This window comes from Zea mays, chromosome 4, assembly GCF_902167145.1.
Source record: "Zea mays cultivar B73 chromosome 4, Zm-B73-REFERENCE-NAM-5.0, whole genome shotgun sequence".
Taxonomy (NCBI): domain Eukaryota; kingdom Viridiplantae; phylum Streptophyta; class Magnoliopsida; order Poales; family Poaceae; genus Zea; species Zea mays.
The window spans coordinates 58,241,206-58,265,355 of NC_050099.1; the positions used below are offsets into that span (position 1 = coordinate 58,241,206).

At 43.5% G+C, this 24,150-nt stretch overlaps 1 long non-coding RNA gene across 1 annotated transcript; it reads left to right on the top strand.

Moving 5' to 3' along the window:
* Nucleotides 1–1,135: 1,135 nt before the first annotated feature.
* Nucleotides 1,136–3,645, top strand: LOC103653281 (uncharacterized). The gene is made up of 3 exons (XR_565375.3): nucleotides 1,136–1,796; nucleotides 1,888–1,997; nucleotides 3,362–3,645. It is a non-coding gene; the product is annotated as an uncharacterized lncRNA (long non-coding RNA).
* Nucleotides 3,646–24,150: the final 20,505 nt, after the last annotated feature.

Sequence of the window (24,150 nt, forward strand, 5' to 3'; positions counted from 1 at the left end):
TCAAGCAATAGAGATATAGTATAAGATCAGGTTTGGTTAAACTCCATACCCTTGAAGCTAATTGGAACTAGGAGAAAAGGTGACTAAAGTGGAGCTGGCAGATTTCTGGAATTTCAGATGGTGAACAGTGAGCTGAATCTGCAATTTCAGTTTTGTGGCTGTTTCGGAGCTCATTTTGGCTAATCCATAGAGTTTTGGGCTATTGTTCCTACAGTGGAACTGAAGCCTATATGATGGTGATCAAGTTTCTTTAAGTAACGTTGGCTTGATTCCACATAAAAAGTGGATAAATAGTTGCTCGAAGATTGGACTGTCAGGTTGGTTGATAACTGAATGTTTATTCAGTTCTGAGAACTGAATTGCAGCAGGATGCCTAATTTGGATCTCGTTTGTGATTAATCCATATGGGTTTGGATTGAAGTTCCCATAGCAAATTTGTAGACCATAATAAATAGAACAGGTTTTCTAAAGTGGGGTGGACCTGGTCCCACATAAAGTTAAGAGAAAAGTATCTCCAAACTGCTACTGTGAGACTTGGTTATATGATGTTTCAGACTGAGACTGAAGATTTAGTGCTTTTAACCAATTATGGAACTCTCTAGAATTTGATCCATGAAATTATGAGCTATACTCTATGTAGCAAGTTTGAATAACATAGTACATTGAACAACTTTCCTAAAAGGGGTGGGCTTGATGCTACATAAAGTTGGGAGTAAATGCACTTAAATTTCCTCTGTCAGACTGACCTTGTGCTGTTTCAGTTAAACTGAAGCTAGACTGTCAGTGTCTTTGGCTCTACCTTAGTACCTCACAACTTCTGTTCTAGATGTTTTTAGTCTAGGGGTGCTATAACAAAGTGGTAGAGTTATACTTAGAGAATAACTTGTATTAAGAATGGTTGGTCTGTTGCTAAGAGAAATTGTGAGATACAAGGGTTTAAACAGTGAGGAGTGGAAAGGGGGCAGCAGGCCTGATGTAGTTGAATTCAGGGTTTCAGTTGGTAACTGAAGAAGATCCTTTTCCCTGCTGGTGTCACTTGAATATGTGGCTGGAGATAAGAGTGAAATTCATAGCCAAGGGTCTAGAGGTCTCCACCACTAAAATATCCAAGCCTGGGCTGTTTTTTGAGCAGTGAGCAGTGAAGTAGCTGTCTGTATTGCTTGCTAGCTGCGGTAAGGGACAAAGAGGATGCTGATGTGTATAGCTTGAGATGTCGATGGAGTGCATGACTCAGGTTCTAGAGATCTCACCCCTGCTGCAAATAACCAGCTAAATGGTCAGGCAAGTGAAGGGGGGTTCTGAACCTTGGATCAGGTTGGAAAGGAAGAAAAGATCTTGTCACCTTGCTGTACCTCACTGGTGTGCTCGAGTGGGATAAAGGAGAAGTGAGTAACTGAAGTCTGGAGTCCCCGTTTTCTGCAGAAATATCAAGGTTTGATATTTGGCTTGTGACCCTGATCAAGTTCAGTGTTTTATATGTGTCTTTGAACCTGGGAGGAGTGCATGAGAGCCACGTACTTGAACCTAGGTTGTGCTGGCACACTAGGAGTTCTTCCCCACTAAGTTGTGTACAAGTACAGAGAGCACCTTAGGGATGGTTCCAATAAAATTATCCTCCAACAATCCTCAAGCTCCAACCAGGGTACAGCGTGTGTGAGTGGTAGAACTTCTGTCCACACCGGTGTTCACCTGTCCCCAGTCCCCAAACTTGGTCTGTCCAGAAGCTGAGCGCGCCAACACCTGGTCTAGTGACCACACTCGCCAGTTCTTCACCTCGCCGTGGCCAGGTAGTTCCGGTGAGTGTCTTACTCGTGTGACGCTTGTTCTGCGTTCTCCATAAGGCAATGAAGCTCACCAAAGAAGATTTGCTAACTCTACCATTACCAGGTGTTTGGAACAGAGCTGTGCCGCCGCAGACTGGCGCCGAGGACAGCCCCACCGTCGACCCGTCTAATTGCGTCGTCCCCGGATGAATTCTTGCGAGCACGGACGCCTTGGTAAGTCTGTGATTCTCTCAACGTCGCTTGATTGAACGCTACCGTGTGTATGCCTCAGAGTTGGGATAGCCGGACTCGGTGTTCCGCCGTCGCCATCGATAGCTTAGTCTCATGGCCTCCGTAGGTCGATAAAGCACACACCCGTGTTCGCCATAGTTTGGGGAATGATGTTGATGTCCTCGCGGTCATCGAAGTTGCACCACGGTGGTCGATCCAACGCATGGTCGCCGGAGAACCGCGCAGCGGGTGTCGGGGCCGAGACTTTGTAAAAGGGAGGTAGTCAAGGGGTGTTTCTGCGATTGTCAGAGACAGGCGTGAACAGTGGACCGGGCTCATATAGGATTATTTGGCGCAGCGGGGTCTCTGCGCAAACATGGCAGTGCGGGCGCGGGCTCCCGTTTGTGGGCCGACTGTGCTCGGTACGTGGGCCGCGTGGGCCGGTTTCAGCCCAAGGTTTATTAGTTTTTCTTTATTTATTTGTCTGAGATCTTAGAAATGGCGCCAAAAATTGTATAAATGTACAAAAATCGTGGAGAAATTTTAGGAGATGTATAAATTCAATAAATCTCATATACAAATGGTTTTAGGATTTTTAGTGTAGTTAATAAATTTCTGGTGATTTATAAGTGCTTGTTGAAGGCATATATGAATTTTAGAAAAAACAAATGGAGCACCAAAAAATATGAAAATTCTTTGAGAGTTTTGTTAGCACAATATGAGTACTTGGTAAAAGTTGGAGGAGGTTTGGAAGCCTTTTTACTAGAAAGCCTTGCAAGGTCCAAAATAGATAGTGAATCCTTAATTAATTAGTGGATTAAGTCCTTTGGAGAAGAGACAAGGATATCAATTGAACTATTGTCTTCGGATGTAGTTTCTTAGTGAGTTTTGGGTCTTTGGATGATGTCTAAAGATGATTAACTCATGTGGTGGTCAAGCTTGGGTCCAAAATAGATAGTGAATCCTTAATTAATTAGTGGATTAAGTGCTTTGGAGAAGAGACAAGGATATCAAGTGAACTTTGGTCTTTGGATGCATTTGCTTAGTGAGTTTTGGTTCTTTAGATCAGGTCTAAAGATGATTAACTCATGTGGTGGTCAAGCTTGTAGAGATAGCTTGTAGGGTTCAAAGAAAGAGAGATGAATCCTTGCTCCACCCATAGATGAAGTGTTTGGTTGTGGAGACTAGATTCCCTAGTATGATTGAAGAGTTTGGTTATGTTATTAGAGTATTTAGAGTCTTTGTGCTAGTAGATCCTTTGTTGTGTGTTTTATTTACACTTTTGAGAGGAAGTATGGTCTTGTGATGTCTTATAGTATTTTCTGTGCAAACAACATAAGCATTCATGTTCATGTCATTTCATGTAGAGCTCCCAATAGAAAGATGAAGGTTCAAGATGAAGTGGTTGCTGAAGAGGAGTCTACTCTAGTGTCTACTGATCAAGTGGAGGAACCATCTAACTGGGTATTTTATAGGAGGATTTAGCACATCTTCTCTTCAACAAAGACAAGACCCGATGTATTTGCCCCTTCCTTGTATTGTTAAAAGACTTTTATACACTTTAAGTCTAGTGAAATATGCATTAAGTTTATAGGGGTTGCTTGGAAACTATTTGATGCATTTACTACCTTGATATCCATTCCTTTTATAGATACTTATTTGGAAGTATCAAATATTGTTTACAAAATTGCTTAGCCCTGCCTAGAGATAAATATTGTAGATAGAGTTTGTCCTTTGCAATAATGCCTTGCTCATGGTTTATCCTGAGGAAGGATGACTCTACCTACATGAATATTTTCATCAGGATCATGGAGAGATCTAATGCAAGGTTCCCTGTTGTTGGTCCTTGTTCTTAAATGCCATGCATCAAGAACAAAGCAACACAATTGTTAACGATTAAAGACCTTCATCCTTCGCTTCATTATCTCCTTTGGGATTTAATGATTCTCAGACGAAGGTCATGAAGGACATATCTTCATCGTTCAGTAAACAAATACAAATGAAGGTTCATGAAATACAAGGGAACATAAATAATGATGGCAAATCAATAAATTACTTATACTCATGTTCTATAAACATGAATAAATATTTATAATATTTATGTTTCACTAGTACCTTCGGCTTGACAGAAGGTTAAAATGTGGAGCTGACGCCAGGGAGATTACAGTTTAGCGTGAACAGTACGGTGTTACTGTTCAAATATTTATAGGCACGGGACACAGCTGAGACAAAATTATATTCATGTCCCTAATTTTTACTACTAACAATAAGGCAAGCTATCAAGGTCAAGTAGTCTTTTCTCCTTTAGTCGGTTCCATCTTCTACCTTCGTCATTGTGCTAAGCCGAAGCTTTTTCGGCCACAGCTTCGGCGCTCGTTCACCCTTCCTTCAGACCGCCCCTTCATATCATGCACACCTTCATCTCAAAGTCGAAGCCTCCTGTAACAGTCTATGTTATACTGAAAAACATGTTAGTTACGTTTTTGAGGACCTTCGGAAGATGAAGGCCCCCAACAGTAGCCCCTCGCATAATTTGTTTTTGTATTAACAAATTTAGACTGCGACGTGAACAAAGGCCTTTAGCCGAAGGTCCGAAAAAATATCTTCCCTTCGCTAGAATAGCGAAAGTCAATGACATGTGGAGCCCACCAAATTGTGATGCGCTGGGCATATAAATAGGAACCCGCATTGATAGCATTTGATGTGCCATCTCAACCGCTTACGCTATTTTTCAAGCTTGGACTTTCTTGCTCCGCCAGATTTTAATTGATTTGTGAGCTTCGGCATTTGGACAAGTGCTCACTAGATGGCTGAAGAGAAGAAGGTCGTTGACCCTGCACTAGCTGGGTTTTACGAGGCTATGGAGAAGACGAACACAGAGAAGATCACTAATGAAATGCTAGCTGGGTTGTCTGAAGATTCTGGTGATAGCGAAAGCTTTGATTTGGAAAGTGGAAACAAAGATGCCGAAGATCGGCCCTGGTGGCCGAGTCATACCATCTTGGGAAAGTCATCCATTAAGCAAAGTCAGATTGATGCTATGAAAGGGAGATATTTCCGTGATATTTCCATTGCGAGAGCTGGAGGGGACAGTGCTGCCCTTGTGCCCGAAGTAGACGAAGTTGTTGTTTACAGGAGCTTCATGAAGGCAGGGCTTCAGTTTCCGTTGAGTGAATTTCTAGTTGAAGTGCTAAAGACCTTTGAGATTTTTCTTCATCAGATTACCCCTGAAGCCATCATCAGGATGGGGATTTTTATTTGGCCATGAGGAGCCAGGGACTAGAGCCAAGTGCAAAATGCTTCTGCAACATTCATGAGTTGTCCTATGAGACGAAGGCTACTGGCAAGGAGCAGTATCATAATAATTTTGGTTGTTACGGCTTCGTGCCCCGCTCTGATGTAAGCTATCTAGTTCCAACGTTTCGAAAGAGGTGGCCAGGAGCCTGGATGGAAGAATGGTTTTATGTAAAGAACAACTTGATTGAAAGAGCAGATATAAAGGGGATCATCCAACGCCCTATTTGGTCTCGCTTCGGCATCAGAAGGCCAGCCATTGCTCTTGGGAATGAAATTGAAACATGCCAGAGGAGCTTTAATACTGTGTGCACCTTTATCGGCACAAGAGACTTAGTCCAAGAGCACATTGCTTATAGAGTATGGCCTCTTGTGAGTGACTGGGAGATGCCGAAGGAAGCTGTTGTTGGGTCTAGTTAAGGCAGCTTAGTTTATCTGAAATACACCTCCAGATACAGAAATCAATTTGATGAGCCGAATGATGACTGGCTGAGTTGTGTTGAGGCAACTAGCGACAAGTTACTTGGGGCCTACACAAGAGCCGAAGATGATGCCATGACCTTAGCCTTCGAAGGACAAGGCAAGAAAAGATTAAACAGAGTCTTCGGTGTAATTGGTTTCGTATACCCAGACTATTGCTATCCCTCATGAAAGCAGGGAAAGAAAAGAAAAGCTTCTACTTCGGCTATCTCTGCTACGCCGAAGGGTAAAAAGATCAAGGTTTTGACACACCGGCCTCTGTTGGGGTCATGCTTCGTCACCGAAAGTCCTGCAGGAAGACACACCTTCGGCAAATACGTTTAAACGTAGTGCCGAAGCTACCACTCATGAAGCTTCGGTATTATAACGTATCTGAAGACGAGGGTTCGAACGGACTTAAAGATGAAATGACTTCTTAGTCCATAAGGGTCTGAGTCATAATTGTAATCTTTTGTAAGGGGTATGATTGTAATTTCTCACAGGCTGCGTCATGTGCCTATAAATAGATGAACAATACTCCTTTACTGTTCACACAATCCTGTAATCATCGACGCATTACACTGGAATTATTGCTCTTTGCCAAGGCAAAGGTATAAATGTATCTAAATATTATGTTTTAATATTTAGGTTTGTATAATAAAATATATGTATAATAATATTTATCTTTGGTATAAATTTCTTTAATGTTTCATATTTTGTTATTGCTTATATAGTTTTATAGAGTTGATTACGAAGGTAAGACCTTCGTGATATTTTGCTTATGACCTTCATCCGAAGTTCATTATATCCTAAGGGAGATAATGCTTCAGCGGACGAAGGGCATTAACATTTAACATTTTATGTTGCCTTGTTCTTAATTCATAGCATTTAAGAACAAGTCCCCAACATTAGCGCCCACCGTGGGGTGAACTCACTTCCACTTTCTGAGCTGATGGCTTCGTTCAAAGCTGGAGTTGCTTCGGCTCCGAAGCTCGTACTCCCGATAACTGGCGGTTCATGGTCAGAGCCGGCTAACAAGAAGCAGAAGAAGGAGGCATAGAGAAGGGTACAACATGTAGGGGTGCAAGGACCCTTCATCAAGTCAAGATGGTCTCACATCCCGATTACCTTCTCCCAAGAGGATCTTCAGCTCAAGGATTACCCTCACAATGACGCTATGGTTATCTCTTGTGTTATCAAAGGATTTCTGGTCCACAATGTTTTGGTTGACACAGGCAGTGCAGCGGATATTATATTTGTTAAGGCCTTCAGACAGATGCAAGAGCCAGAAGACAAGATTCATGATGCTACGCACCCTCTTTGTGGCTTCGGAGGAAGACAAATTGTAGCGCTTGGCAAGATTACCATGCCAGTAACCTTTGGATTTGTCAACAATACAAGGACTGAGCATGTTGTGTTTGACATTGTCGACATGGAGTATCCTTACAATGCAATCATTGGTCGCGGAACACTCAATGCGTTCGAAGCAATTCTTCATCCAGCATATCTTTGTATGAAGATACCTTCGGATCAAGGACCTATTGCTATTCATGGGAGTCAGGAAGCTGCCAGAAAGGCTGAGGGGAATTGGACAGATTCAAAGGCAATCCACAACATAGATGAAGCCGAAGCTTATGAACAGTACAAGTACAGAAGGGAGAAGGCTGCTTCGGCCGACCAGCCAAAACCTATGCTTTTATGCGAAGATATCGCAGAGCAGAAGGTGCTGCTGGGATCCCAATTGTCTGAGGAACAGGAGAAAAACTTGATAAGGTTTCTATTCAACAACAAAGATGTCTTTGCATGGTCAGCTAACGATCTCTGTGGTGTTAACAGGGATGTTATTGAACACTCGCTCAATGTTGATCCATCCTTCAGACCCAGAAAGCAGAGGCTTCGGAAGATGTCTGACGACAAAGCCGATGGTGCTCGAAATGAAGTAAAAAGACTTCTCAGCGCTGGAGTCATCAGAGAAGTGAAGTATCCAGAATGGCTGGCCAACACTGTTATGGTAAAAAAGGCCAATGGCAAATGGAGGATGTGTATTGATTTTACTGATCTCAACAAGGCTTGTCCGAAGGATGAGTTTCCATTGCCAAGGATAGTATCCCTAGTTGACGCAGCAGCTTCGTCAGAGCTTATGAGTCTGCTAGATTGTTATTCAGGCTACCATCAAATTTGGATGAATAAAGAGGATGAGCCAAAAACCAGCTTCATAACCCCCAGTGGAACATATTGTTATCTTCGGATGCCTGAGGGGCTCAAGAACGCTGGAGGAAGCTTCAGCAGAATGACAGCGAAGGTTCTCCATTCTCAGATAGGCAGAAATGTGCTAACCTATGTTGATGATATTATAGTAAAAAGCACCAAGAAAGAAAATCACATTGCTGATCTGCAGGAGACATTCGCTAATTTCAGACAGGCTGGTCTAAAGCTGAATCCAGAGAAGTGTGTCTTCGAAGTAAAAAAAGGGGAAATTCCTTGGTTGTCTGGTCTCAACAAAAGGAATCGAAGCTAACCCAAATAAGATCGAAGCTATTCTTTGGATGGAGCCGCCAAACACGAAGAAGGGCTCAACGACTGACAGAAAGACTGGCATCTCTCAATCGATTCATATCTAGATCAGCAGAGAAAATTTACCATTCTTCGAAGTGCTGAAGTCAGCCGAAGTCTTTCAATGGGGATCAGCTCAGCAGAGAGCCTTCGAAGAGCTGAAGCAATATTTGATAGACCTAACGACGTTAACTCCACCAACGCCAGGGGCTCCTCTGTTGTTGTATGTGGCAGCTTCGCATTCAGCAGTGAGTGCGGCACTTGTTCAAGAAAAACTTGAGGGACAAACCAAAAAGCAAGCCCCAATATACTTTGTCTCCGAAGTCCTTAGTCTATCAAATAAGAATTATACAGAATTGGAGAAGGTCTTATATGCCGTCTTAATGGCATCTAGGAAGCTTCGACATTATTTTCAAGCATATCATATAATTATTCCTTCGTCACAACCTTTGAAGGATATCGTGAGGAATAGAGAAGCTACTGGAAGAATTGGAAAGTGGGCTGCGGAGCTCAATGAGTTCAGCATTGATTATGTGCATAGATCCTCAATACAATCCCAGGCACTAGCAGACTTCATTGCCGATTGGACGCTAGGGGCTCAAGGAGAGGAAACAACTAAAGATACCGAAGTATGGACGGTATTTTGTGACGGTTCTTGGGGAACCTTCGGGGCAGGAGCAGCTGCTGTGTTGGTTGCACCCTCCAAAGTTAAAACTTGCTACGCAGCAAGACTTGATTTTAGTTGCACAAATAATATTGCTGAGTACGAAGCTTTGCTTTTGGGTCTTCGGAAGTTAAAGGCAATGGGGATTAGAAAGGCGGTTCTTAAAACCGATTCCCAGGTTATTTCTGGTCATATTGACAAAAGTTGTAAAGCAAGAGACCCGAAGCTTGAGAAATATTTAGATACGGTCCGAACGATTGAAGCTTCCTTTGAAGGGTTTTCTGTCAAAAATATCCCTCGAGGAGAAAATGAACATGCTGATTTGCTAGCTAAGTCAGCAGCACAGGGGCTGCCCTTACCTTCGAAAGTATTTTTTGAAATAATAAAAGCACCTTCGGTTGAACTTCTTGAAAGAGCAGTCCTCAATATTTCTCCTGTTCATAGTGAAGATTGGAGAACTGAGATCATTTCTTTCCTTTAGGGTAATTTCCTTTCAGATGACGAAGCTTATAACAAGAGAATAGAGGCAAGAGCTCGACCATATGTTATAATAGAAGGGGAGCTGTACAAGCATGGAGTCTGTTCTCCACTACTCAAATGTTTATCCAAAGCCGAAGGTATAGAATTGATGAAGGAAATACACGCAGGTCTGTGTGGATCTCACATTGGATCTAGGCCTTTGCTGGGAAAGGTTTTTCGTCAAGGATTTTATTGGCAAAAGGCAGCTTCGGATGCAGCGGAACTAGTCCAAAAGTGCGAAGGCTGTCAGAAATGCGCAAGAGATCAAAAACATCCTTCGTCTCTGACTCAGTTAATACAACCCACTTGGCCATTGCAAAGGTGGGGCCTTGATTTGTTAGGTCCGCTACCACCTGCGCAAGGAAATTTAAAATATGTTGTAGTAGCAGTAGAATATTTTTCCAAGTGGATTGAGGCGAAGCCTTTAGCCACAATAACTTCGGTTACCATTCAAAAAAAATTTCTGGCAGAATATCGTTTGTCGCTTTGGAGTGCTGAAGGCCATTACTGTGGATAACGGAACACAGTTTGATGCCAAAGCTTTTAAAGAGTTCTGTGGACAAATTGGCACGAAGATCCACTTTGCATCGGTTAGGCATCCAGAGTAAAATGGACTTGTTGAAAGGGCTAATGGCATCATAATGATGGGAATAATGAAATTAATCTTCAACCAGCCCAGAGGAAAATGGCCAGATGAACTAATTAAAGTGGTGTGGAGCCACAATACAACGGCATCAAGGTCAACAGGCTTTACACCATTCAAGTTATTATTCGGTGATGAAGCAATAACTCCGGAAGAAGCAAAAGCAGGATCAATAAGAACAGCGGCTTCGGCAGAAGACGAAGCTGATTACTCTGTGGACAAAGATGCCATAGAAGGGATCAGGCTTCATGCTATGGAAAACATCAATAGATACCAAGCCGAAACAATAAAATGGCATGATAGAAAGGTTCGGCTAAAGAATATTAAGCCAGGACATTTGGTGCTTCGGAGAGTGGCCAACCCAGACACAGTAGGCAAGCTACAGCTGAAGTGGGAAGGACCTTTTCTGGTAGTATCTTCGTCAAGACCCGGTTCTTACAGATTGAAGGATATGGACGGCAATGACATTCCTAGATCATGAAATGCGGATGAGCTTCAGCGATATTATGTCTAACTTGATGTAATTTTTTCTATTCTTTCCTATGGCACCATTTTCCTTTCCAAAGGGGGAGAAAGGTTTTTAATGGGACCATAGCATGTAATTTCTCTTTTTCTTATTTCAGCTCTATAAGAGCAATATCCCCCAAAGATGTAAATGTAAAAGCTAAGAACGCACCATCGAGTGCAAACAAAAAAGAAAAGAAAACAGGGAGAAGCTCAAAAGTCGTTCCTAAGGGAATGCAGAGCTTACAGCGAAAAATAAACGCTGATTCCGCCAAAATATAAGGCGAAGAAGCTCCTAAGGGAGGCTTACAGCGAAAAATAAATGTTGATTCCGCCGAAATAGAAGGCGAAGAAGCTCCTAAGGGAGGCTTGCAGCGAAAAGTCAGCGCTGATACACCGAAAAATAAACGGTGAAGCCGAAAAATAAGCGGCAAAGAAGATTTGAGTCATTCCCAAGGGAATGAAGGTTTTGATTATGGCTTCGAATATGTATTTAGACATTCATTTGCACGATACATTACATCATGGCATTTGCATTCATAAACATTCATTTAGACATATTTAGGATCATCATCATCATATCATGCAGAGAAGGCAGATGCTTCGGCTATAAGGATAAAGCTTCGGGAAAAACAGAAAGAAGAAATTTTCATGCTTCGTTGTGTACGAAAAGAAGGGAAGGCGTTTTTCGCCTTCGGCTCAAAAAGAAAATTTCGTCCACAGCAAAGCACATCATACACGGACAAAGGGGCAAAGATATATTACAAGGTATGCACAAATTTACATAAGATTCTTTACAATCATATTACAAAATTTTCTCTAGAATCTTCTGCAGCAAAGTCTTTCTCTGTTAAGGCTTTAGCTCATCATTCTTCAGCTTCATCATCCTGTACATATTAAAACAAAATGAGAAAAGTGTAGAGGTCAAGGAGAAGGTAAAAGTAACAAGTATAAGTTTCTCACTTGCTTAAGGTGGCTTCGAGCTTCGTCACCAGCCATTTTTCGCCCACCGTTTATCCAAATTTGAGTCATAAACCTGTTTCCTATGCTTCGAGCTAGGCTGGGGATGTCAATCAAATCTGTTGGTGACAAACTGAAATTTGGCCTATTAACAATTTTCCCGTGCGTGCAATCAGCCTTCAGGAAAGCAGTAGCTGTGCCTCGAGAAGCTAACAGGGCGCAGAAATCGGCATGCCCAGCGATAACTTCGTCAAGTGCATCAACTTCGCCCTCAATATATTCAAAGGTGCTTGGCAGGTTTTCAACTGAAGGTGTAAACTTATCAGAGCTGGCTCCAATTGAGTGAAAGACATCCTTCAGCCGCTGCACGCATCGGTTGCCGAAGTCTAAACATTTATCCTGAAGCTCCTTCAATGATTTCTGCAAATTTGAACTTTTCTCAATTTCGGTTTTGAGATTCGTTTCAAGATTTTTCTTTTCTTGCTCAGATTTTTCTGATTTCATGAGTAATTCGCTGTTTAATCTGTCAATTTCGGCTTGAGCTTCTGCCAGCGAACCCTCCATAGAGTGGATGACGAAGTCCTTTTTCTCCAAAGTAGCTTCGTGATCTTTGACTTTATTTTCTAGATCTTTAATGGTAGCTTCGTTTTTCTCGTCTTTGAGATCATGTTGCATCCTCAGCACTTTACTTAGTAATATACTCTGCCAAAACAACATTCGTCAGAAAGCATCTTAATTTAAAAATAATAAAAAGTTAAGAGTTTTACCTTAAAATTAGCATAGAATAGGCTACCGGCGATATACTGTCGCCGGTATCTGCAGAGGTCCGCCTCAATCTTTGGCAGGCCAACATTTTTCGAGAAAGTCCTAATGACCTTTGCCTCGGTTAGATTCCGAAGGCACCTCAATTTCCCTTCATTGACTCCGCCAAACAGCAAAGCCCCTGGTTTGTACCCACAGGATATAGCATATTTCTTCAGTTCTTCCTTTTCAGTTTCTGATAACTCTTGCCCTAGTATATCTTGAAAATTGAAGTTTTCCTCTTCCGAAGCATCTTCAATTTGCTCTTTTCCTTTCTCAATTGTTGTGTCCACCGCGGTCGCAGCAGCTTCTTCCTCAGCCCTTTTTAGAAGCATGTTATCAATATCACCAAGAGTGGTTTCTAGATCAGAAGCTTCGGCGGTTTCGGCTTCGGCAGTTTCAGCTTCGGCAGCGCCAGCGTCTTCAGCAATTGGTATTTTTGACGCTGATGCTGGTGGTGGTGTCTGATGAATAACATCGGCCACTTGGATAATTCTCCGTTTTTTCAGCTTAGCAGGACTTTCCGTTGCCGAAGGCTCCTTTTCCTTCTGAAAAAGCTTCGTCAGTTGTGGCGCCATTGGACTTAGCTTGATAGGCAAAGGTTCAGTCATTACCTTTAGAATTTCTTCCACATCGGCAGCAGAAGGCGTCGCAGGAGCTTCTTCCTCATGGCCCGACATTTTTAGCTTCGGGGCCGTAGCTTTCCTTTTCTTTGAAGTAGCTATCTTCGGCTCAGGACTCAGTTTTCTTTTCTCAAAAATTTCTTTGTCCTTTTTAGCCAATTTAGAAGTAGCTTCTTTGTCGAGGACGCTGGCAACTCTTTTTCTTTTCTGGCCTTCGGCAACTTTTGCCAATTGCTCATAGTCAGGATAATCAAAATTCAAAGCATCCATCACCCGATTCATTCTTCGCTTCGGACGAGTACCGAAGGCCGCAGTCATTAACTGATCTTCTTTCTTAGAATAGTTGCCGAGGATCTCGTTGCACATAACCTCAATTGTGTCCAACCACTCTTGGCAAGGTGGTTTAAAATGTTTTTAAACTTGAAATAATAAGGTAGCCGAACAAGCTCTTTCTTCTTCTTCTCCCCTTTCAGCTTCGGCATGTCCCATTCCTTCAAAGTTGGGAATACTCTGAAGGCTAAGAATTCTTGGACCAGATCCCTGGTGCCAATGTGCTCTGCAACAACCCGAAATTCGCCCAATGCAATCTGGCATGGACTACCTGGATCCATGACGCATCGGGGCCTAGTTTCTCCGAAGGTTAAACTCAAAGGGCTCTGAACTAGCTTCTCCTTCTTCTCATCTACTTTGACATAAAACCATTCACTTTTCCAGCCAGCTGGCCATTTTGTACGATAGTTGATAACTGGATACTTGGCATCTTTCCGATATGCAAAATTGTAGCAGCCAAAGTTATCATGCAGCCCATCTTCTCTAGCTTTTGTCTGGTAATGAAGCTCGTGTGCCCTGCAAAAACCTTCGGCAAGTGGCTCTGCCTCCTGGCTTCGGAGTGCCCAGATGTAAACACTAAGCCTAACAATGGCGTTAGGAGTTAACCGATGAAGGTGAAACCCAAATTTCTCTAAAACATCTGCAATCATCCCATGCATGGGAAATCTTAATCCTGCTTTGAAGAAGCTCTTAAAAACCACCACCTCATCTTTTTCTGGCTTCAGGGTAACTTCCTCTCCCCCGAAGCGAATCAGCTCCTTTTTGTCTTCATTAAAATAGCCTAGCTTCAGTAACTTAGCCATATCACCTTCAGTAATAGTAGACTTTCCAAACTCTAAATGACTGGGTTTAGATGGCACTGCACCGTACTCATCCTCAGATTCATCTTCTTCAACATCAGCTTGTTTTGCTTCGGCAGCAGGTGTGTCCTCTGATGTTATCAGCCCAGATCGCCTCATTGCTTCAGAAATCGGAACGGTTTCAGTGGCTTCGGTCTCATCTCCCTCACGTTCAACCCTGGCAGTGGAACGCACTCTAGCCATTTGATTATGAACTTTCAGAAGTTTTTTGAAATTAATGACCTTTTTTCTGAAGCTCTTCTTTTGACGAAGCAGAATCCGAGGTGGTGCTTCGTTTGAGCGCAAGGGTCAAGCTTCGGCTATGGTTAAATTTCTGGCAGCAAAACAGTGCAATAGCAATGAATGATGTGGTAACTTCACACCCACTCGTCTGTTTATATAGTGCTGCAGGTAAGAAGGTGAATCGTCAAGTCTCCTACACCGGACGAACAGTCGCTCGCACCCACTGAATGGTGGGCCACAAAACCCGAGAAGGTGAATCTGCATGGTGGGACCACTCCGTGCTCGGAAATTTTATCGTTTCCCGACAACGAGCTCAGGGAAGGTGTTTTTCGGACCTTCGGCTTCCCGAAGCCTAAGAGACTTTTTCACGGATCAAGCTCGTTACGAAAAACGATCTAGCACCGCGAATGGGCTACTGTTGGGGTCATGCTTCGTCGCCGAAGGTCCTGCAGGAAGACACACCTTCGGCAAATACGTTTAAACGTAGTGCCGAAGCTACCACTCATGAAGCTTCGGTATTATAACGTATCTGAAGACGAGGGTTCGAACTGACTTAAAGATGAAATGACTTCTTAGTCCATAAGGGTCTGAGTCATAATTGTAATCTTTTGTAAGGGGTATGATTGTAATTTCTCACAGGCTGCATCCTGTGCCTATAAATAGATGAACAGTACTCCTTTACTGTTCACGCAATCCTGTAATCATCGACGCATTACACTGGAATTATTGCTCTTTGCCAAGGCAAAGGTATAAATGTATCTAAATATTATGTTTTAATATTTAGGTTTGTATAATAAAATATATGTATAATAATATTTATCTTTGGTATAAATTTCTTTAATGTTTCATATTTTGTTATTGCTTACATAGTTTTATAGAGTTGATTACGAAGGTAAGACCTTCGTGATATTTTGCTTATGACCTTTGTCCGAAGTTCATTATATCCTAAGGGAGATAATGCTTCAGCGGACGAAGGGCATTAACATTTAACATTTTATGTTGCCTTGTTCTTAATTCATAGCATTTGAGAACAAGTCCCCAACAGCCTCGGTATATTGAAATGGCCAGGGTGCCGAAGCTTGGCGAGGGGGCTTCTTCTGCCACTGAGCCGAAATATCCTACTCCTGCCGATGTCAAGGGAGAATTGGCTGAGGTGTCCAAAGTTCCTGCAACCGAGTCAGCCGAAGCGCCGAAGCGACCTGCCGAAGCCAAAGAACAAGCGGCTGAAGAGCCAGAGTTGGAGGAGCCGACAGGGCTACAAAAAATCTTGAGCCCGTTGCTAGAGCCAGAGTTGTCGAAGGTATTCAAAGCTCCTGCAATAACTCCCAAGAGGAGGAGGATGGCCAGCATGTTGGACGCTGTCCTGGAGTCGACAAGGGCATCAACTCCTGCTTCTGAAAAGGAGGCCACCGAAGCTACTACAACTCATGCTGAAGTCGAAGCTGGGCCTTCAGTGCCCATTGAAATACGGCCTATTGAAACTAGACAGGGTATTGATCAAGGACATTTGGATGTCGCTCTGGTCCTGGAAAAAGAAGATGCACCCAAGAAGGTTGAATTTCCTACTCCCTAAGCGTCTACTAGAGAGCTAGACTTTATCATTCGACACGCTTTGGGTAAGAAATTGTCGGAAGAGGAAATTGCCGAAGCTAAACACTATGTCCGGGAACTGAAGTACCCAAAAGGATCCTTGGTGTATAATGGCACTAATGAAGATGACTTTCTGTACTGCCTTCCGGATAAAAAGGAAATATCTGTTTGCCGGGAGATGGCAAGAAACATAGGATTTCCGAAGTTCGAAGTTGGCCTCTCTACTATGTCAAAGGATGACCTCGCAGACAGCCTCGCTTACAATAGTCTGAAGGTAAGGATGTTTTGACATAATCAGATTTTTTTATTGTATCTTTTAACATTATGCTGATCCACCCCCCTTTCGGCAGGGCTTAATCCTAAGGAATGTCTTAAGGGCACAAAAGAACGCTGAGGACAAAAGCTGCCAGATAGCCCTTGGTAGCCTTCGTTTGGAGGTTATCCGATTGAGGAATGAAGCCGCAGAAAAGGACAAAAATCTACTTTCCTTGGTAGACAGGGTGAAGGTTAGCGAAGCCAGTCTTGCTGCACAGTCCGAAGCTCATAGAGCCGAAATTGAAAACTTAAAGAAAAAGCTTGCGGAAAAGAATGAGGATTTTGAAGTGGCTAAAGCAAAGCAAGAAATAAGTGAATGGACTAGTGCAATATTGCAAAAGAATGTAGATGAGCTTCGGGAATCGAAGGAGAGATAATACGAAAAATCTTTGGATTGTGCTAAGAAGTTGAAAGATAGTTTTGCAAAGGTGGGTGCATACTCATCTAAGCAGAAATTTATTAGAGGCGATCCCGAAGGAAACATCGAATGGATCGGCGAAGAAGCTGAAGCCTTTGATGAGATACTTAGCGACCGTGGTGATTTTTGTGCCTTCGCCGGTGCCAGAGGGGTTGCACCAATTTTAGAAAAATCTGGCTGTGAACATGTTAAAGCTACAACCCAGACGGAGACCGTCTTCACTGTAGACAACACGAAGGATCCTTCGGCTGAGGCTACTCTGATGGGTGGGAAATTTTATTCAAAAGTTTGGATGAAAGGCGGTCGAGAGATAGCCAACGAAGCTATAAAGAAGAACGAAAAAGAAACCCATGAAGCCCGAGAAGAAGCCAAGCGAGCCGAAGAGGCTGCTGAGCGCGCAAGGCGCATAGGTATTTTAATTGTTTGTTAACTTCGGTATTTTTCCTGGTTTCGGTTTAACAACTTGTTATTTTTACTGTAGCTGAACTTTCACCGTCACCCGAGCCATATGATCTCGAAGCCGATCCAGCCATGAAAGCGGCACTAGAAACAATAAGAATTGCCGAAGAAGCTCTTGACGAAGCTGTCAACAAACTTCTGAACGAAGCTGCCGAGAAAATCATAAAGGAAGACTAGATTTTTGTGTAGTTAAGAAATGTAACATTTGGGAAAAGTAATATTCATACATGAGTTAAATATTGTATATCTATGTGTATATTAATGTAATATATTTCTTTGTGATGCATGAAATTTGTGTAAATACCATTTTTGAGCCTTAGGCGAAAAAACACCTTCCCTTCTTTTCATGCTTCGTAAAGAAAGAGCCCTTCTATAGCACAACTGTTGTATGATATTGTTATCGTCAAAAACTTTCTTGGGGCATGTAAGATTATAATTGCCGAAGGTGCACTTTGTGCTTCAGCACATTGTCTCATTCGTCGCATGTTTTTGAAAAAAAAACAACTTTCTTTCTGCTCAATCTTGCTGGTGATACGACATGATGTATGATGTAATGCTATGCAGAATGATGCGATGATATGATGCAACATGATGTCTATGTCGAAGTCACATACCCACATGAGAACACACCCAGACTCTACATCCCCTTAGGAACGTATTTTGAGTCTCTTCACCTTATATTTCTGTGGCATTTAAGCTCTGCATCCCCTTAGGAACGACTTTGGAGCTTCTTCACCTTCTATTTCGGTGGCATTTAAGCTCTGCATCCCCTTAGGAACGACTTTGGAGCTTCTTCACCTTCTATTTCGGTGGTATTTTAGCTCTGCATTCCCTTAGGAACGACTTTTGAGCTTCGGAACTTACTCTGCGCTCCCTTAGGAATGATTTTTGTAGCTTCGGAACTTACTCTGCGCTCCCTTAGGAACGACTTTTGTAGCTTCGGAACTTACCTTGCGCTCCCTTAGGAACGACTTTTGTAACTTCGGAATCTTGTTAAGGGGATGCACCCCAGTCGATGATGTGACCACAATATTATTACATCAAATTGGAATTTAATCCTTCGTGAATTGTTTTTCATACAAGAAAATAAAATGACAGAAAAAATAAAGATGCACTAGAGTAGGATATTCTTTAGTAAATGTGCTTGGACTCGGGCACAGTGTTATTGACTGTGTGAGCTTCGGACTCCTCCCGAAAATATCGCTGATGTTGAGCATGTTGATGCCCTTCTGGCTGCTGGCTCCGGACCAGAGTAGGTGCTAGCGGTGGTGGTGGTGGCAACTGAGCCCAGGAAGCTTGAGAATGGCTTGTCGAAGCGACAGAGGTCGCATGCTATTGATTGCCTACATACTCTGGAACGTAGGGAGAATAGCATGAAGCGGTATGTAGAACCTACTTCGGCTGATTTTGTCATGCTTCAGCTTCGGCAATTTCTTTCTGCTTCTGAATTGTGACTTGGCACGTTCTTGTGGTGTGGCCTTTGTCTTCGCCGCAGAACAAACAAAACAATCTCCTGGGCTGATCTCCATATCTTCCTCCGAAGCTTCTACTCCCTCTGCCTCTTGGAGCTGGTGGCCTAAAGGAACTTTGTTGCATCCCTGATGATTGGGAGCTATGCTGTTGCATTTGGGTTTGATTTCCCCTATCATCACTTGGCATGGTATTATGGATTGACCTGACATACCAGGGGTGGAATCTTCCTCCGAAGCCCCTGGCTATTTCAGAGTATCTGTAGGCTTCTTCCCTTCTTTGCCGAAAGTCATTGTCGGCTCTGATGTACTCATCCATTTTCTGGAGAAGCTTCTCCAAGGTTTGCGCCGGCTTCCTTGCAAAATATTGCGCCGTTGGTCCTGGTCTGAGCCCCTTGATCATGGCCTCAATGACAATCTCATTAGGCACTGTAGGCGCCTGGGCTCTCAATCGCAGGAACCTTCAGACATACGCCTGGAGGTACTCTTCCTGGTCCTGTGTGCACTGGAACAGAGCTTGGGTAGTGACTGGCTTTGTTTGGAAACCCTGGAAGCTAGTGACCAGCATGTCTTTTAGCTTCTGCCACGACGTAATTGTCCCTTGTGGCGGAACTGCCCGAATTATTCCAACTTAAGTGCCTAAGCCCCGCCTTAGAGGCTAGACCACACTTAAATGGGAATAACCCGTCAATCCCTCGGACCTAGTCCGACACGGCCACTGACAGGATCAAGTACCACAATCTCACTCGAAGGTGAGTCACAGAGCAAATACAATAAAGCATAAAACCAGACATGTCAGAATATTAAATTATTACATCACCATCATCATCATCGGAGTTTTTTTGCAAAAGTAACCATCATTGTTCGAAATGCAGCGGAATAAAACTAACGGTAATTAAACAGAGAGATGGGGAAGCCTGTCCCATCACTCCTCATGCTCCTCCTCAGCCGAGGCAGGGTCCCACTCAACAGTCCAACCCGGTGGCAAGGTGGACGGCCAAGTTATCCCAGCAACCATCTCCTCCAGAGAACCTGTAAAAAATTGTGCCACAAGCAAGGCTGAGTATACTAATACTCAGCTAGACTTACCCGGTGTGAGGAGTCTACTCCTCTACCTCTAGACATGCAGCTGTTTGGCTGTGGGGTTTGGTTGCCAAAAGCACTAGCTGAGTTTCTAAATCAAGATTTTAACTTAGTCAAAATTAAGTGTGACTCTCTTAAGGCTAAAAGTGGACTATCTACACATACATGGTAGCAAGCATTATTAGCAATCAACATCTTATATCAACTCATCATATTTCCACTTGTTACTCAATGCAGTACAATGGATCAAGCAGTCTCATTAGCTGCGAGAAGCAGACGATTCGAATCGAGTTTTTATCCTTGCAAGGTAAACCTAAACACACGACATGTAGGGGCACTCCGTCCCCACACACATCAACCGTCCCCATCGATTCCCCGTCAGCAGATCAGGGCTCACCGCCTTGGCGTACAATGCCTCACTGACCCCGACTGGCCGTCGTGCAGTGACCGCACTTGTACCCACCATAACCGGAATGGGAGACCTCGTCTCAGGTCGCGTGAGGGGCAAAGTCTACTGCCAGGTTCAATTAGGTACTAGGCTTACCGATTTACCATATTTCTCGGCATGTGCTTAGTACGTTCAAACGCTTGACACAGGTATCCGCACGTTAATCCTTATTCCATTTTCCATCTCGTAAACAACCAATCCCCATGGATTGTTGTCCACCAACTAGTATCATGATAGTGTGAAAGTGGGTACAATCAATTTCCTGATCTCGCGCGAGTGCTAGAAAAATCACTCGTCTTCTACCGAGATCCTAATTAAATAAAGCAACTACTCGACCTATCATACTAGTATTCATCTCAATGGGATTCATGAGATCATGCAACTAGGGTTTCAAACAATTCCTACACCTAAGTGCACAATCAATCCTACAATCATTAAGTGAAGTAAAGTAGCATAAATAACAGGTTATGCATAAAACCGGGGCTTGCCTTCCAAAGCAGTGGCAGGCAGGTCCTCTGGTGCGGGCTCGGGTGCTGGATCTGGGGCTACCTCCTGAGCAGCTCCTTGCTCCGGCACGAGGAGGTACTCTCCGTCAGCAAGATTACAGTCTATCGAAATGCAATGAACATGTATGTCATGATTATGCAAGATTTAAGAACATTAAGCTAAAGAAACTAAGTCAAGAATTAACTTAGGGTTTCTTAGTCCTGCGGGGCTTCCAGTGGGTTAGGCTTAATATTCTTTAGGCTTGGGTTTTCAGTGAGGATGATAACATAGTGGATTGGTATTGTCTAGATACATTTCAGTGGACAGATTACAAAGGTTTTAGGATAACATTAATTCACATCTTTCATTTTTCTTTCCTTAATTTCCATTTAGGGTTTTTAGTGTAGGTTTGATCTACAACAGGATTTTAATAATTTCCAAAAATTCTGTAAAAATTACAGTGGGTTGTCACTGGCTATTCTAGCTTGTTTTAAGAATTTGAGGCTTAAAGTATAAAAGCTAGGCTTTAAACAAAAATAACAACAGTTAGGCAAAATGGGCCACTTTACACTACACCTCTTAGTTAGGGGTAGGTTCTGTCCTAAAGGTTATTTTTACTGGCATCCCATAGTAATAATAGGTCTCTGTGCAAAAAATCACAGAAAACTAATGGGTGGTTATTTAGTTATGATTTTCTTAAGTTTAATGTCAAAAAGGCACTTTCTACTACATTATTATTTGAAAAATGTCAAACAGCAGATTTCATATTTTTCCTAAGTTCTCTCTAAGAAAACAATAGTTATCCCAAGGGTGGGGATGTTTTTATCTTGGGGTTATTTTTGTAGAGTTTTTCTAAGTTTCACTTGTTTTATTAAAACAAAAGAGATCTTACTTATTTTACACTAAAACAGGGTATGATATATTTTTCCAGTGAACTATATTGAATAAGTAACCTAACAAAAATAGAGGTACTCTCTGGTTCATTAATTAAATTACATTTTCTATTTTCCTTATCCTTAAGCATATTATAGAATAAGGGGTAAAACTAACTTAAATGGAGTGGACAGAAAGGTTTAACATTTTTATTGGGTTTAGGAGGTATACATAAACTTCTCAAAATTTTTCTAACCCCAGTCAAATAGTGCAACTAATTTTGGCCCTATTATTTAGCTTCTGGTCAAAACTATAATTAAATCAGAGCTTTAAGGTTCTCTATAGTACATAGGGGGTTTTATATTTTTCTTAAGTAGGTTACATTATTTAGAGTCTGACAAAATTGGTTTGACCAAATTTGGATGATTTAAACAGAAGTTATGCATTTTCAAAGTTGCTGTCCAATTTAAAAACAGATTTAATTAAGGTTTTCTGGAAAAACAGTTTACACCGAGGTCCCTGGGTTTAAACTAAATCCACCTTCACAAATCTACCCCCACGCCACTATTCCCCTGTGTCTCTGACATTTCACAAAACCCCCTGACCTTCTCTCCCTCTCACCCGCAGTCCTTCCCCTTATGCAAACAGTAACCGCGGGAAAGAAAAGGGCGGCGCGGCTTACCGGCGGCGAGGGAGGTCCGGCGAAGGGTGGGGTCGGCTCGGGGAGACTCTGGCGGTCACGTCGAGGTATGGCTCGACGTCGGAGATGGCCGGAATCGCCCGGTCCACGCGTGCAGGCGGGTGTCCTCGTCGGCGGCGAGTATACCGGCCAAACCACGACGAACTGGTTCAATCCGAGGGCACGGTGAGCTTCACGGGGTCACGCAGCGACTGTGTGCACAAGGAATCGAAGGATGGTGGAGTGGTTTACCCGGTCCACGTACTCCGGCGGGGGCGAGAGCTCCAGCGAGCGTGGACTGGCTTCTCCGGCGAAGTAAACTCCGATTCCTTGCTCGGGAGCCTCACGGAGGTGTGCACAGTCTTCTCCGAGGGCTGGACGGGGTTGGGAATGGCTCTACTGGCCGGTCTATGGTGACAGAGGGATTGGGCGGCCGCGGACTTGCTGCGCACGGGCAAACGGCGACGAGCTAACTCCGGTGAGGTTTGGAGGGTGCGCGGAAGGGTGTAGTCGAAGCCTGGGAGGGCTTTATAAGCTCGGGCGCGGGCCACGGTGCTGGTTTGGCTCGGGCGCGGCGCGGGGCATGCGGGGACGCGCGCGAGCGTGCTCTGGCGCGGGCAGAAGGCGTCGAACACGTGGAGGTGAGTTTCTTCCAGTGTTCAAATGTCTCCAGAGATCGCAAACGTGCGAATCTCGCCAAGAATCCGGCGCAGACCTCCTCCTGGCACCTAGGGCTATCTCACATGTGTGAGTTCCAAGGGATGATACGCCCTAGATCGGGAGATAGACGGGCGCCAAATCTGGCTTGTCTCACTGCCCACTCAGCGACAAAACTGATGTCAAGTGCTGTCAAACATCTGAGTCTCGGTCTCCAGTTTTTCCAGGGGGTGCCTTAAGTGGTATGCCACATTTTTGGTATAGAACCCAAGTGGTTTTGGCGCCATCTTCAAAGTGAACACGGCTGGTCTTTGGATTAGGGCTAAAATGTGACTTAGAGGGAAATAGAGAGCTCTAGCTCTCTCTCCACTTGGAGATTTGAATTGGGGTTTCTCCAGGGGTCTTTTTGCAATATTTCTCTCCCCTAATTGATGGTTATAATGTTGCTTAGGGTTTGGGCAAAAGTTACACACACTTTGCACACTTGTTCACTCTCTTTCCCCTCTTACCTAGGGTTTTGGAAGATAGGGTTTAGGAGAGGGCCTAGGGGTCTTCTCCCCTCTTATCCAAGGTGGTGAGTGAGTAAGGATTAGGGTAATGCTTCTCATGCCATTGGCAACTTTATTAGCATTTGATCTCCAAGTTCTTATGTGGTGCCCTAAGTCTTGACCCCTTGTGAACACAGCTTCTAGTGCCAAAGTGGGTTTTAGCCAGGGTAACACCTGGGGTGTTACAGCCCTCCCCCCTTAAAGGAATCTCGTCCCGAGATTTAGGTAGAGTCCCTTGGAGGGTGCTTGAAGGTGTGCTGGTGTTGTTTTTCCTTTACACTTAAGTTTCTCTTGTTAACTGCTCTTCGAATGTCATCCTCTTTGCAACTTCAGAAGGAAGCCCTTCTTAAGTTAATTCCACAACTTAAACTATCCTTGTTATCTAAGTTTTTCTTATAATTGAATTCAAAGGGCAGGTGGGGGTGGGGTTTTGGGGTTACATACCGACTCTTTTGGGCAGAAAGTCGGGGAAGCGAGAGCGTAGAAAATCCTCAGTCTCCCATGTAGCTTCTTCTGCTGAATGGTGACTCCACTGAACCTTGTACATTCTGACCGACCTTGCCCGAGTTGATCTCTCCTTTTGATCTAATACCTTGACGGGGTACTCTTGGTAGGACAAGTCTGGTTCTATCTTAATGTCTGGTTCCGGTAGCACTTCAGTGGGTAGACGAACGCATTTCCGCAGCTGAGATACATGGA